The 14,282-nt window shown below is 38.5% G+C and overlaps 1 protein-coding gene across 5 annotated transcripts in view; it reads left to right on the top strand.

Moving 5' to 3' along the window:
* Nucleotides 1-14,282, top strand: part of ncalda (neurocalcin delta a) — a 45,396-nt gene that overhangs the window by 11,511 nt on the left and 19,603 nt on the right. The window contains exons 1-3 of one of the 5 annotated variants that reach the window (XM_036585112.1): nt 1,846-2,017; nt 2,885-2,972; nt 4,270-4,337. The exons of 1 other annotated variant lie outside the window; for it this stretch is intronic. The gene's annotated coding sequence lies outside the window, so the exon portion shown is untranslated. Of the gene's footprint in view, nt 1-1,845; nt 2,018-2,884; nt 2,973-4,269; nt 4,338-10,672; nt 10,911-14,282 lie in introns of those variants that run through there. 3 more of the 5 variants (XM_036585103.1, XM_036585122.1, XM_036585130.1) reach the window with 3 other exon arrangements.

Genomic DNA, 14,282 nt, shown 5'->3' with positions numbered 1-14,282 from the left:
ACAGCACAGTGTAAGTATGTATATTTTTGGGGAATTGGTAATGCTGTTACAATAACAGTCAGCATTCCCTAAAAGGCCCTTTTATGGTGATGCTGTGTTCATTGTGACAGTAGCCACCACAGTTTTACATGTCGTTAAGGACAGAGTGGTTGTTTAGCCATGCATGTGTGTTGCAAGCAGCTGAAGAGCAGAGTAAATCACAGCATGAGCGAGATGGAACTTCTTGCCTTTCATTTTGGCGTGTAACATCAGGTTACAGCATTCACACAGCTTGTGTGGGCATGGCAGCACTGTGTCCCAGATGCAGTGTGGAATCTAGAGAATAGTCGTTGAGCCTTTTTTTTTTCCATGTGCCACACGCAGCACCAGCAAAACACAATAAAATGAACAAACAAAATTCTAGTAAAATATTTTGTGTTACATACATAAATATTTGACAGATATTTAGGTTTACTCATAATTCAAACTGGTATTTATCGTACTCCTGAAGAGCAGAAGACTTGGGGGAAACAAGTGCTGTTTTGCATTTTATTCGTTTTGTAGCATCTCTAACCCTGTACAGATAAATGGTAATCCAGCTAATTCAGGTTAATCTGTTCTCAGTTTCCGCATCTTAGAATTGTTTATGTATCGGCAGGTAATTTCTGTTAAATTTCTGTTAAATTTCTGGTAAATTCCTGTGCCAGTGCATCCTTAACATAAACATTTTCTAGTAAGTCTGTAGGCTTGGTATGATTGATAAATCCCAAGTCCAAAAATTTTTCTTTTATTTCTTTTGTCGTCTCCAGGTTTTGACACTTGAAGTGAATGTGGGAGGACAGGATTCTGTTTTCATACATGCAAGCTTTTTAGGCACAACTCCTAATACTTCATTCACTCTAACCTTATGACGTCACTCTGGCGCCACGTGCATGTAATGTAATTTCATCTGTTCTGTTGTCACAGTGTGTTTGTTATGCGAACTCAAAGTTTTTTTAACATTGAAAAATTACATGCTTTAATACATAAACATTTTTTCATTCATAATATAATGTCTTATCATTAATTTAGGCTAGTTTAAAGCCTGCTATGCCATTTGGAAGACTTCTTGCCAGAAGCTGCCACTGGGCATAAATGAAACAGCATTGTTTTAGTTGGTGATGGAATATAGTATATCAGCATTAATTGGAGTAGATGAGCTCTGTTTAATATATTACCTGTAAGTGCCAGGAATGTCCTGGCAAGACAGAACTACTTCTGCTTCCACAACTGAGCACGCTGACATTCAGTAAGGTGTTAATGCTATGTGCTGGCAATCTCTGCTCTTAGGTTTGTACTACCTCTTCTCCCAAATGCTTTTAGTAAAAATAGAAAATGTCATGCATTTATTTAATTTTTTGTTTGTTTGTTTGTTCATTAGCTTTATCTTTTTATTTGTTACTCTGTTTCACCATGATACATTGCATTGTTGTACAACATACTACTATCTTTGAAAGCAGAGATTAAAGTGATGTTGTGGGGTAGTAAATCTGCCCTGTTTAATTCTCATAGTGTGTGAGTATTTTATGGTACGTGCAATGCATTTATGTTAAAAGTGAATTAAACATCATTTGGGAGTGCAGGGGGGATGCCATATGATGTAGGTAAAACCACTAATGTTCTTTCTGGATGCATAACATTCTACCAGGCTATTTTTAAACACTACTTAGAAGGCAAGGTTTATCTTTGTATAACTGAAGAATTTTTACAGCATCCAGTAAAACTCTGTGTGCTATGTTGTACCTCAAACTGAAGGGTTAACTTTATGACTACCATGTTAATGACTGTCTGTGTGTGTTCTTTTTTTCAAATTGTCACTAAACCCAGTGTCTGGCTGTCCAACTTGTGTGTGGTGCTTTTCTCCATTTAATATGTTTTCAGGTTTAACAGTGCAGAAAAGATCAGAAATATAGAAACCTGGAGTTCCACTACAAAATAAAAGTGGCCATGTATGTGGTATTGTGATCTGGCACTAGTTATGTGGCCATTCCACTTCACAGTGAGTTATGACCTTAAAGATCATCATTTCATTAGTTCATTATTTCACTGCCAAAATGCCAACCATTTTAACCAAATGGCTGAATGTTAAACACATGGAAAAAGTACCAGTAATAATGAATGAAAATTATTTTCAAGATTATTATTATTATTTTTTATTTTTATTTATTTATTTTTTTTTACATATTTTTCCATAAACTAATAGGAGGGCTTTAACTTATTGCTAGTTATAAATTATGATGTTGACCATAGCCTTTGTTGAATATACTGGCTAAAACGATACAAGAAAACAAAAATGTGTGATTTCGTTAATTCTCTTAAACCTTTATTTAACTGATAAAAAAATTACTTTCAATGTTTTAGCGACCAACTGGATTGTATTTTTGTTTTTAAACATATTTAGAATTTGATGCCCGCAACACTGCCAAAAAACTGCACGCACACACACACACACACACACACACACAGGCCCCACGATATGATAATATCACAATACTTTAGTCACAATACGATATGATTTGCGATTTTAAAAATATTGCGACATGCTGAGTATTGCTGTAACATATATTGCAATGCTGCAATTTATTGCCCTTTTCAACTGCAGATACAATCACTGGGTTTTTTTCCCAATCTCTAATTAGCTACATTTTGCAGAAGGTCTGCAATGTTTACCCCAGTGTAACTTTCGTGTACTGCTCTAGTTTGGAGAACGTGAGACAGCATTCACCAGTCCTCTGTGAGATATCGTGCTGTTATAGTAACATAGGAATCCACTACTCTCAGTGTGCATGCATTGCAAATTAATGCAGTCCCTTCTGCTGAACTCATAGTCCTCAACTTTAAGCTTCACTTTTTTGTTAAATCTTAGGTACGGCTCTGAAAATACGTAGTCACATACCTGGGTTCCAGTGTCTTGAGCATACAACGTTGTATGGACGCAGGTCTTTGCACATGAAGTAAGTGATGGATTGTGTTATTTTCTTGGCTTGCTCAGAATGGGAAGGTAGCTTTGTCCAGCTAAATCTTTTAATTGTTTGGTTTTTCGATGAAGTTAACCAGTTCACAAACATATGGTCCAGAATTAGCCCTTGGCTAGACACATGATCTGCCCCAAGAATACAAAACTATGGTTATGCTCCAAATAAGGAAGCTGACCTATCACTGACCAGTGAATTTTACGCTTTTTTTTTAAATTGCATTACAAATTACTGCTTCTCTCAAACTGTGATGGGATATCTTTACTTCTTACTTCCAAGAAAAAGTAATCTCACAATTAAATAGCCAGTCTCACATCATTTAAAAAGCATTTCACCATCTCATAAGTGACATACAGCGCAAGAAAATGAAAGTAAAACACTGTTAGCTGGCCGCAGGCTGGAAAAAAGGCTACCTAAAAGACTGTTTAAACAGGGAATGAAGTATTAACTACCACTACCACTACTACGAGCCACTCTCCCTTTTTACTAATGCATTGTTTAGTTTAATTAACTGTTCTTGTCTTGCGCTGTTTTAGATTTTAGTAAATTTTACAAGAAATTTTCTTGTTGATATTCAAATACATTGCATATACAGATATAAACATTACATTAACAAGTGCTTGTCCATAGTGATAAATGTGTTACAAGTCTGATACTCTGCACTTAAAGTTGGCTACTTTTTTTTTCTTTTTCGTTTCCTGCAGCTCTCTCTTGGCTAATGCCGATTTAACATGCTCAATCGGCCGAAAAAGAGCTGACAAGGAGCCACTAGAGCTCCCTCAGTTTGCGATAAACGTTCTGTTGGCTCATGGCAACGGCAGCCCAGAACATAATATTTCAAGCAAGGACACACACCTGCATGAAATGCATCAATGCCTTAACCATATCTTACCTAACACTGTGTAACTGGTGCCTGAGTCTTCTATTGAACAGATGGCTGTTGACAGGCTAACGTAGGGTGCATTGCATTACCGCCACCTACTGTGGGCCAGCTATGCTCCTCGAATATGCGTGTTTCACACAGTCAGTCAGTGAGCGAAACTGGCTCTTCTAGGCCGGCCTGCTAGGTGGTCCAGCAAAAACCTTTTTATGAGGTGGAGCCTGGACTGGTTTAGTTATGCATAGACTTAAATTTGGTAAACACTGTTATATCTAGCCTATGTTTGAACTTGCTGGTTCAATCAGCCACCGGTCTTGTGGCATTGCAAAGGCCAAAGGCTTAAAATAAACACAAGTGTTGGGCTCAAACTAACAGGCTGATGGTTTTTCACTGCAGATTGGCTGGCTCGGGGCATTTCTCTCAGAACAGTGGGGAAGATTGAGGAAGTCCTGCCAGCTCTATCTGTGAGTACTGAGTGTGTGTTTGTGTGTGTATATTTGTTTGTGTTTGTTTGTTTAGATTTTTGTTCCCCTTTAACACCAGTGTTTGTGCTAGCTTCTTCCCACACTGTGCTATGTATAATGATCTGCTTTTCATTGTACTTGTCCATCAAACGTTCTTTGTAACCTTTTACAGTGTCCTTTGACAGTGAGATTGCATGGAAAGTATATAACTCGTAGTCAAAGTGTACTGGAAGTGGATAACATGTGGCATCCTCCATTAGACCAATTTATTTTCCATTTTGTGGTGCTATGTGACCTGCCCTGTGACTCTGGAGCAAAGCTCTAGCTGTAATGCCTGCTCTTTTTCCCATGACTCACTGTTTCTCGCTGTTCTGTGGGAGAGGGAGATTCCCATGCTCTGAGATACACTCCGACCCTGATCACTCACACAGTTGTATGTTAGGGATCCACATTTCCTCTTTGTGTGTAGATGCCCTTGTTTCAAACCTCTCTTCCCCAGCATGCACACTCCAGTGCTATCAATGGAGTGATAATGATACTGATGAGTTTTAGCTATGAATAAATTACTGAAATGCACCCTAATCACCATCATTCCATATAGGGACAGGGAATCCACCGTCCTCACACAATATCCAGGGCCGGATTAAGGTAGCCCTAAATAACCACCTAATGGAGACTCCAGGGTGTTGCCTTCACTTGTGCTGATGACATCTTTGTCAGGAGTCTGGCCAATAGCGCTTCTTAACCTACTTAGCTGAGCATAGCTTTCTTTCAGTTGAGTACCTTTTTTTTTTTTTTAAACTAAGTGTACTAGTGCTTTGCCTTTTGCCTTTGAGTGTGGAAATGTGGAAAATATTCGACCAGCTTCACATCATTAAGCCCCAGCAGAATTTTATAAACAGTAAAGTCCTCTTTGACTTAGGTTTGTGTGACATGACAAAGGGCAAACTTTGGTGTAAACATACATTTTGAAGTGGACAAATGCTCCACCACCAGTTGCTGAGGAGTCTGTCATGTTGTGTCGTGTGATTATCAAAGTGTTTGGAATTTGTATTCGGTAGCTTGTCACAGTTATGAATTTTAGCTGATGATTGATTTTTATATAAATAATTGCAATTACTTTAATTGTTTCATTTTTTTGTTTATTGTATGCAACAGTTAAAATACAGAATGATTAAGGTTGATTAGCTATTTTGTTTTCTAGCTGTTGATACTTAGTTGCTCCCAATGACCGTCAGCTTAAGCTCAAATAAACAAACATTTACTCACTGCTGCTCTCTAATGGTGCTTATAGCACAAGTTAGAAGTTAGACGTTTTCTTTAGACCTGGGCCATATTACAGAAACTTCTTAAGTCTGAAATCTTATCTACTTAATCATGATGGCAAAATAAGTTAGTACTGAATTCAGGATGGAAACTATTACTGAACAAGTTCTTAAGTTCATAACCTTGTCATAACTCCACATAAGAAAAAAGTAATACAGAAGTCTCCTAACGAGATAACACTTCCTAAATTCTGTCTTAGCTTTAAGACAACTCCAGAGGTGTCTTAACTTCTGTTTTACTGTCAGTTTCTATCATTTTATGCAGTGAGAGGCAGCAGAGTTCACTATAACTAACATAATGATGTACCCATTTTCAGTGTATTTTGAATAAACTGAAAATGTGTTGGTTTTTTTTTCCCTAACAGCGTTTTGAAAGCCCCAGACACTGCAGACACGATCTCCATCTTACTGTCTTATTACCTTTGTGTGTTAATGTTGATAAACTCGTCAGGTAAAATATTACAGTGATGGTGGTGAATAATGAGGATACAAAGCTGAACATGTGGCTTTTTATTAGGAGGAATAACAGCATGGTCACCTAAAGCGTTTGAGAATCTGAAACTTAAACTGGATAAACAGCACAAAGCGTGGTCACAGTTTTCTTAACTTCAAGTTTATCATGCTTTAGTTCTGTTTGACTTTTTTACATCAGTAACGGTAGCTAACATTAACTGTCTGACTAAATAACAATTATTTGATGACGTATTTATGTTTCAGCTGTGCGCTTATGGCCAGTTACTGATGGGGTTGATTGTCGACTTCAATCAAGTAGGTTAACATGCTATGAGAAGATTACCAAATTATGATAAGATTGGCATCTGTATTACAAATTTGTGAAAAATTTTATCTTGACCTATCTGATCTTAAGTTAAGACAAAAAGAAGTTTCTACAGCCCATGATGTCTAAGTAAATGCATTGTAGGCTTTCTTTTATTTGCATGTAGTTTCCTCAATAAAAATAATTACTTTCAGTTCAAACAGTTGTGATCAGGCGATTATGTAATAATTGTGACAAGCCTAGTGTTTGAGCACAGTATCAGGTTTGAGCACAGTATCAGTCAACTGTTCTCAGACTTGAATGAGTTTCATGGCACTGTCTGGATCCCTGCAAGTGTCTCACAAAATTCAACGTCCTTATAAGAATTATTGTATATATGAACCAAGTAAAGGTTACGATCATTCTGCTGTTAGCCTTGACAGGAATGCTGTGGTACTGTTTCCTGTGGAGGGGAGACATCATGACATAATGCCCTGTGCAAGTTTAACCATAAATTAACCCTAAAACATATTTCTTAATGTAGGTTTTGTTGTAGGGTTTCATGTTGTTGTGATGTCAGCAGAGGATCTGAGGCATAGTGGACCCGTCTTACACATTCAAGATATAAGATGAATACTGAGTCATTCCTGGAAGAAATTTGCTCTGTTTACCTAATGCTGTGTGTCATTAAGCAGATGCAGGTTTCCCATAAGTTATCTCTGCAGGTAGCAGCATGCCTGTGGTGCGACCTGCATGACTCGCCCTACCCTGTTGGCACAACAACAGTTGTCATTCCATGTCTCTGTTGATGTTTTTAAAGGCCATGTGTGCGGCACTCTCATAAGCAAACACTACTTGACACTCCAGCGTGTGTGACCTTTTTAGTGCTAATGCATTTGCTATATTAAATATAGCCAAAAAGAGCCACCACCACGCGAGTCTCATTGCATTCCCAGCATTCCTGATGCTGTCTGTCGTGACTGCGGAGGTGCAGTTGGGCCTCTTCGTGTTCCAGTTTTGGGTGCCCTTTGCTCCAGGCATGCAGCCTTTATGAGGTTCTTACAAATGCATATTTTGTCAGAGTACCTGAAGTCAATGTTTGAACAGTGATAATTATGCCATTGCTAATGAAGATCAACATGATACATTATTCGTAGTGACTAAGATGAAGGTATAGATGTTGGAGTATTTTGTGACACCACATTAGCAGTATGTGAGAGTTTCTAAGCTCTTTTACTGTCTTGTTCTATGTCCCATGGAAACATATGAGAGAAGTTTTGTGCCATGTCTTACTTTAGAAGTGAGCAAAAAAAATAAATAAAACTGAAAAGATATATTTTTTTTGAGTGAAGACGTGGACTGTTCCTTTAAAAGCACAATGAAAATGGCAGGTTCTTAAACAGAGTTCGAAAAGAAAATAGATTATTTATTGCTGCTCTGTTCAAAAGCATGTACAATAAAACCCCTTCAAGACTTCCATTCTTCCTAGCTTTGTCAGGAGTCCAATGACTGATATGTTGAATTTAAGATTTGAGTTCACAGACACATTTGTCATGAGGGATGCCTGCAAATTCTGCTGTCCTTGATGTCTCTGTTTTCCAGTTACTGAAGCATTACTGAGAGACCTGCAGTGACTCAGATTACTTTTCTTTCAGTGTTGGCACATTCTATGCTGGTTAGATGATCTAGTTAGTCTATTCTTTGGTAGACTCTTTATCTTGAAGCTGACTTAAAATGGCAAGTTAAGACTTGGGCAGTAAAGTTCAGCAGAATTTTAGAAGACTAAAAAAAAACAAGCATCATTTTCATGTTATGGATGTTATGAATCTGGTCTCTGTGACTTTAGAGAAAGTTACATGCAGTTGGTTTTAATGTTTTTTGGGTTTCATATTTTTGCTGTGTTTTGCATGTTGAAAACTAGACCCCTTTTTGTCTAGACCCTTTTTTTGTGATTAGCATAACTTGGCATAATGTCAGATGGAGATTACTGTGCTGGTGAAAGATCATCTCATGCTGCACAACAACTGCAATAACTTCGGTGTGGAGGTTTGCTGAGCCATAGGAGAGCCACTGTCTGTTCACTTGGATACATGTAGCATACTTTGCTGACTAACTGGCTGTCCACATAGCTCAGTTCTAATTGAAGTAAAATGTCTCCTCTTTTCCTTGATTGTAAAATTGTGTAAGATAAACTTTGACACTTGTTTGACCTTGTAAAGTGTTGAAGTATGTAGTTTCATTTGTTTGAAACAATGCCTCATTTTTCCTTTTTTTAAAAGGAGTAGCATGATAGTCTAAAATCCATGCTGTTCATAATGAAATGCAGCTAGTTACTGTTAAGGTCGGTTGCCAGTATATGAAGTGATGAATGTTTGGAAGACCTCATTTAGTCTGCTAGTTTTTGGTTAGTTTGTTTTTTCATGTGTTTTAGTTACACTATTTCTATGCTATTTTTACATTTGTAAGAAAAAAGGGCTTCTGTAGGAAAAAGGCTAAAAAACACATTTTAAGTGAAGTAATAAACGCATTATGATTATTATGGTCCATAAAGAGATCTATTGAGGTCTGCAAATTTAAGATTTCTTACTTGACTAGTTAGATTTTGAGTACACAACCAACCTTAAATTTACTCTTGCGATGTTCTTTAGTGTCCAGCTGGACTTGAATTAACAACTACAGTGTATATATAGCACTGTAGGAGTTTATACACAACTGAGGGTTTTCCCATTTAAGTTTTAAAGGTTGGTAAAAAGATGTAATTTTTTGCTAGTTTATTGGACAACATGGCCTTAGTGTTTTAGTTTATTGGTTTATAGGTGTACATTGTGTTTATCCAATTATTTCTAAGCAGAAATAATATTTTGACTATCTGACTCTGTGTCTTCTTCGTTGTGCTAACAGAAAGATCCTGGGAGACCAGATTGCTTTTGACCTTTGCTTATTAAGGTCCATACACTTTTAATTTGTACCAGCTAAGGAATTCTCTGTGCTCTCTGTGGCGTATCCATTTTAATCCTTACACTATCCTGTCAGTGTAAATAATTCACACTCACCATCCTGCAGTTGAGTCTTCTAGATTTTATTTAATGTGCTCTACCCAAGCACTCCAGAGTCCCTTTTCCCTTGTGGTCTTTGACTAATTTGTTCTTGTATGGACTTAAACAAACATCCGCCATTTTTTTTCAACCTCCGCCCCCCCAGCTCTATTTCTTTGAGGCTCTTTGGGGTTTACCCGCCGCTGTCCGTGCCACTTAGAACTTATTTCTGCCCTTCCTCCATCGGCACCCCTCCTTTCTCTGGTTCCCTTGTCCTTTCTATTCAGCAGGCCACCAGATGGTATTCAAATCAGGCCCCTTATATAGAAGCGAGGTTTTCCATGCTCTAAGGGCCACAAGGATGGTTAACCCAGAAATGGTGACCCTGAAAGCCAGAAGGGCCTCCAGACCATTGTGATGGAATCCAAAGAACATAGCTGACCTCTGTAAGGCCTGTTGTGCATCAGCACCAGCAGTCATAGCATATGCCTGTGATTAGCACAGAATATTTTCTGAAAGGGACAAAAACAAAAACTTGTAGCATGATAAGCAAATATAGGAATAATGAAGTTTAACAAGTAACCACTGGTGGGAAAACTTCAAAAAGGCAAAAAGTGCAGATGGGTGTCTGTTATTTTATTGTTTAGTTTGTTCTTATTCTTGTTTTTCAGTTTGAGTCTTAATTTTGAGGCAGCTTCTTTTTGTTTTTGTTTCTTGACTTATGACTGATAATTCAGGTTATAAAGTTAAGGTGAATTTTTCTTTCTATTTTGTTCTAGTTGTCATGACTAATCTGGTCCTGGGTCCTAAAGACAACACATTTTGAAAGAAGTGGCTCTGATTGCCTTCATACTGTATTTATATGTATTTATACAGTTAATACATTAATGCAAGAGGTCAGATGCTTATTACGTCTTGCCTGCTTTGGTGTGCCCTTGAGCACCTCCCAAAGTGGGGTGACTGATGTAGTCATAGATTAAAAAATGACTCAATTTAGAGTGCTACAATGACCAGTCATTATTTTACAAGGTTAGTCAATATCACACCCCCCATCTTTCTTTTTCTCTATTTCTTGCTCTCTCTCTTGTAATCTTTCTCTCCCTCTCTGAGTCTTTTTCAGCACAGCCTCTGATAGATGACCTATTGAAATCACTGCACAGTCGTGTGCCTGTTGCCAGAGCAACGAAGGCTCACTTCTGCTTTTCATGTGATCATGTGACTTGATGCTGACGTCAAAAGGGGAGGACCTCTGTCTGAGTTTGGTTTTTCGTTTGGCTGCATTGGGCTTCGAAGAATCTTGGAGTTATTGAGTTGACAAGGCTGGTCTCAGATGCTTGTTGCCTGCTCATTCTTACTGGTTTTGTTTTACTGCCTGTTACTGCCATTGTTTGAGACTCAGTGAGGAAACTACCAGGTTATGGACTGTTAAGGGGTTGTTTTGCCTAAGAAAGAAGAGGTATGTATTTTCCTCTTCTGTGGTGATGTCTGAGGTTTTCATGATTAATTGCAACAGGTGCTTTTGTACATAGCGCTTTGCATCTCTTTGTCTTGCATGCTGTTTTTTTTTTTTTAGACTCAGCAGTAGAAGGGAAATGGATCAGCTTTCTCTTTAAATATCTATCTATATGTCTCAGTCTCACACATACACATTCTTCTTTCACACATTCACTGATTGGCTCCCAACCACCATGCTAATCTATTACAGCAACATGTTCTCTGTTCTTCTCCTCCAAGCCTCTCAGCCCCATCCGTTTTTTTTCTAACTCCCTGTTTCTCACTTTGGCCACCCCCACACTGATGTGTTTGAAGTATAGACAGGATATGAGGGCATTACGTCCCCCAGAGAGCTGTGCTGGTATGTCTGCTAATGTTGATGCTGAGGCTTCAAGAGCTTGTAGCGTGAGTCTGTGTGACTGTATGAGTATGTGTGTCGACGTTTGATAATACAGTATCTCTTTCTGGTATTTTCATGTCACTCCCAAAAGGCCACCAATCGTAGTTAAGCATCATGAAGCACCACGAAGAAAGCACATCATGCAAAAGAAAGATGCAGAGAGAAAATAAAGCTGGCTTGAAATCTGCTTAAATCTTCCAGCTTTTCACTTTCCCTCAGCTCTTCCAATTTCATCTCTCCTCCCACTCTTTCACCTCTTTCCTTTCTCCCACTCCTCATCTGTTTAAGCCATGTTCTTGTAACAGAGGTGTTGGTGTGTGTGTGTGTCTTTTTTTTTCACAGATGCGCCTGCAGTAATACCTTTGCATTTATTTTCCCGAATGGCTTTCCTTCTATTTTCCAGTTTTCTAGCAATGTTTGTGTAGCTGCATTTTCTAGCATTGTTTTACTGTGCACCAATGTACTTAGGTAAAGCAGTAAGCCGCAAGAGGGCATGCACTACAGTGATTTTACCACAGTTGTTAGGCATGATGCAAAGCAAACATAACGCTGCAATGAAATTGCATCAGACATCAGTGTTCAAATAATTGAATTTATGAATTGAAAAGATTATTTCACCAAGCAGTTTGATAACGGTAGGTTATGACTGCCAAGCAACTGAGTGTAACAATGCATGAAGTTAAGAATTCAATTTAATACACTACAGTCCTGCCTCAGTTCAGTAAGTTTTTCAGGTGCAGCAAACATAAGGAGTGGCTAAAATTGACCTTATGTTAATATGTTAATGTTTCCATTTTCAGTGTATTCAGCAATCAAAGCTGTGCTCTTTAGCACAGATCCCGATGTCCCAATGTAACGCTCTAGTCACAAGCTAATAGGTTAGCTCCATTCAAACACACTAGCCAAAAGCTCACGTTAGACACGATGCAACAATATGAAATGTTGTGTTGTTACAACCCTACACGCAACACAACTTTTTAATAACTTGCCCTATTGACACCAGGCTCTTTTGATGCAATGATACATTGAGGATTTCACAACAGCTTTGAATATTGTTCACCTAATCAGATTTTAGAGCTGAAGCTATCTGTTTCATAAACTGCATCATTAATAGGTAGCAAAATCTTACAAAAGCCTTACTCTGTGGTTCTTGGTGAATGTAGCCCCTCCACTGGTCCTTTGCTTTGAGTGTAGGTGGGGATGTGAGCAGGTCTTTGCAATGCAATGGCTGTAGCCAGTGTCCATTCACACACACACAAACACATGTATGCACACACACTCTCTGAGGGCCTGTTGACATTGCCTACATGTGAGCACACACACACACACATTCGTTGTAGGCTTGTTGGCAGTGAGGATAAGAGACAGTGCTGGCAGCTCCATCAACACGGCCCACACGTGTGGGAGGAGATTAGCCTCACAGCAACCACTGCTATTGTGTGTTATCAGCCATGTCTGTTATTACAGCCCCAGAATGTGTAAGTGTGTATACTTGAGCTAAAGCATTGATAGTCAGATGCAGAATCACTTAAACAAAAAGTGAAAGTGACCCTTAAGTGAAACCATTTATCTTCCCTCAAATCTCTCTTATACGTTGTACGTAAAAACATAAAGGAGAAGCAAAAGGATCAGTATTTCAGCACCTCATTAAAATTTGCAGTTCACAAACAGGTCATGATGGGTTAATATATTTTTCATTGTAAGGGGCTTTTTAGAGCATAAGTACAAATGATTACTTACTTTCCATTGGTCCATAATCAGTTTGCGTCCTGCTTCCTCTGTTTAGAATCAGAGTCTCAATTTGATCACTCGTACTGCATGTGCCGAAATAATAATAACGTGGCCATAAACAGTACACAATGTTTATAGTAAAGATTTCCAGAACTGAGACAGCATTTCAAACGCAGTTATTCAAAGGGAAAATGTGCAAGCTCAAATACGTTGAAAATACATCTGAGATTTTGAATGGATGGCATTATGAAAGATTAAGATTGTATGATTTTTGAAGTAACAGACAGCTTGTCACTGACTGGAAGCTGCATCATGGCTGTTGTATTCACTGTTTGAAGATATGTTTAGGTGCCAGCTTGAACCCGCTAGTTCCTACAAGCATTGTATTGATCGGAAAAGCAAGTGGAATTTAGTTTATATAATCTAATGTATGAACCTGTATCAGGAGCCAATTTCCCTTTCCAGGTCTTAGTAACAGGAGTCTACCTGAAATAATAGCTACATTTTATTTTGTATTCCGTTCTTTTTGGAGTGAGGTTTGGATGTAGCATTACTGCACCATTTGCCTGGATTTAGAAGGATATGCAGCGTTGGTAGACTTGCACAGCGTTATGGATGCTCTTTCTTCTCTTCCTTCTTAAAAACATAAGTGACTGAGTAAGTGCAGTCCTTACTTCATAGTAAAGAGTTATCATGGCTGTCTCATCACACAGTCCATCTTGTGGCTTAGAGAAGCAACTTGCAAGGAAAGTTAATGCATGACGCTAATACATGACATTTGTTAGTTCTGGGCTGTAATTTACAGTGTAGTTAGTACAATGCTGGCTCAAGAAGTGGAAACAAGCCCTTGAAGTTTATACTTTGAAATGGAAGGTAGAAGAACTTCGTACACTATTTGTTGAATCAAATAATTGTGAGGCAAGCTAGGAATTCAGCTGGTGGCTTGGCATCAAGGGAAAGTTCAGTGTGTTCATTTGTCAGTGCTGTTCACAATCTCAAATTTATGCTCAAGTAAATGTTTGTTGCATAGCTGGGGTTCGAAGTTTCAGCGGAGGACCAAGATTAAATCATAGGCTTTTATCATTTCTCCAGTGTCCAAACCATTCGCACCAGGCTTCTATGTGGAGCGGTGAGGCAATGCTGAACTGTCGGTGATGGTTTGCAGTGACAGCTGTGTGGGCGTCCCCATTGTTGCATTCTCAA

Source organism: Colossoma macropomum, unplaced genomic scaffold (genome assembly GCF_904425465.1).
Source record: "Colossoma macropomum unplaced genomic scaffold, Colossoma_macropomum, whole genome shotgun sequence".
Lineage (NCBI taxonomy): Eukaryota > Metazoa > Chordata > Actinopteri > Characiformes > Serrasalmidae > Colossoma > Colossoma macropomum.
Note: the sequence above shows the minus strand (reverse complement) of the source record. Positions and strands in the feature narration are given on the sequence as shown.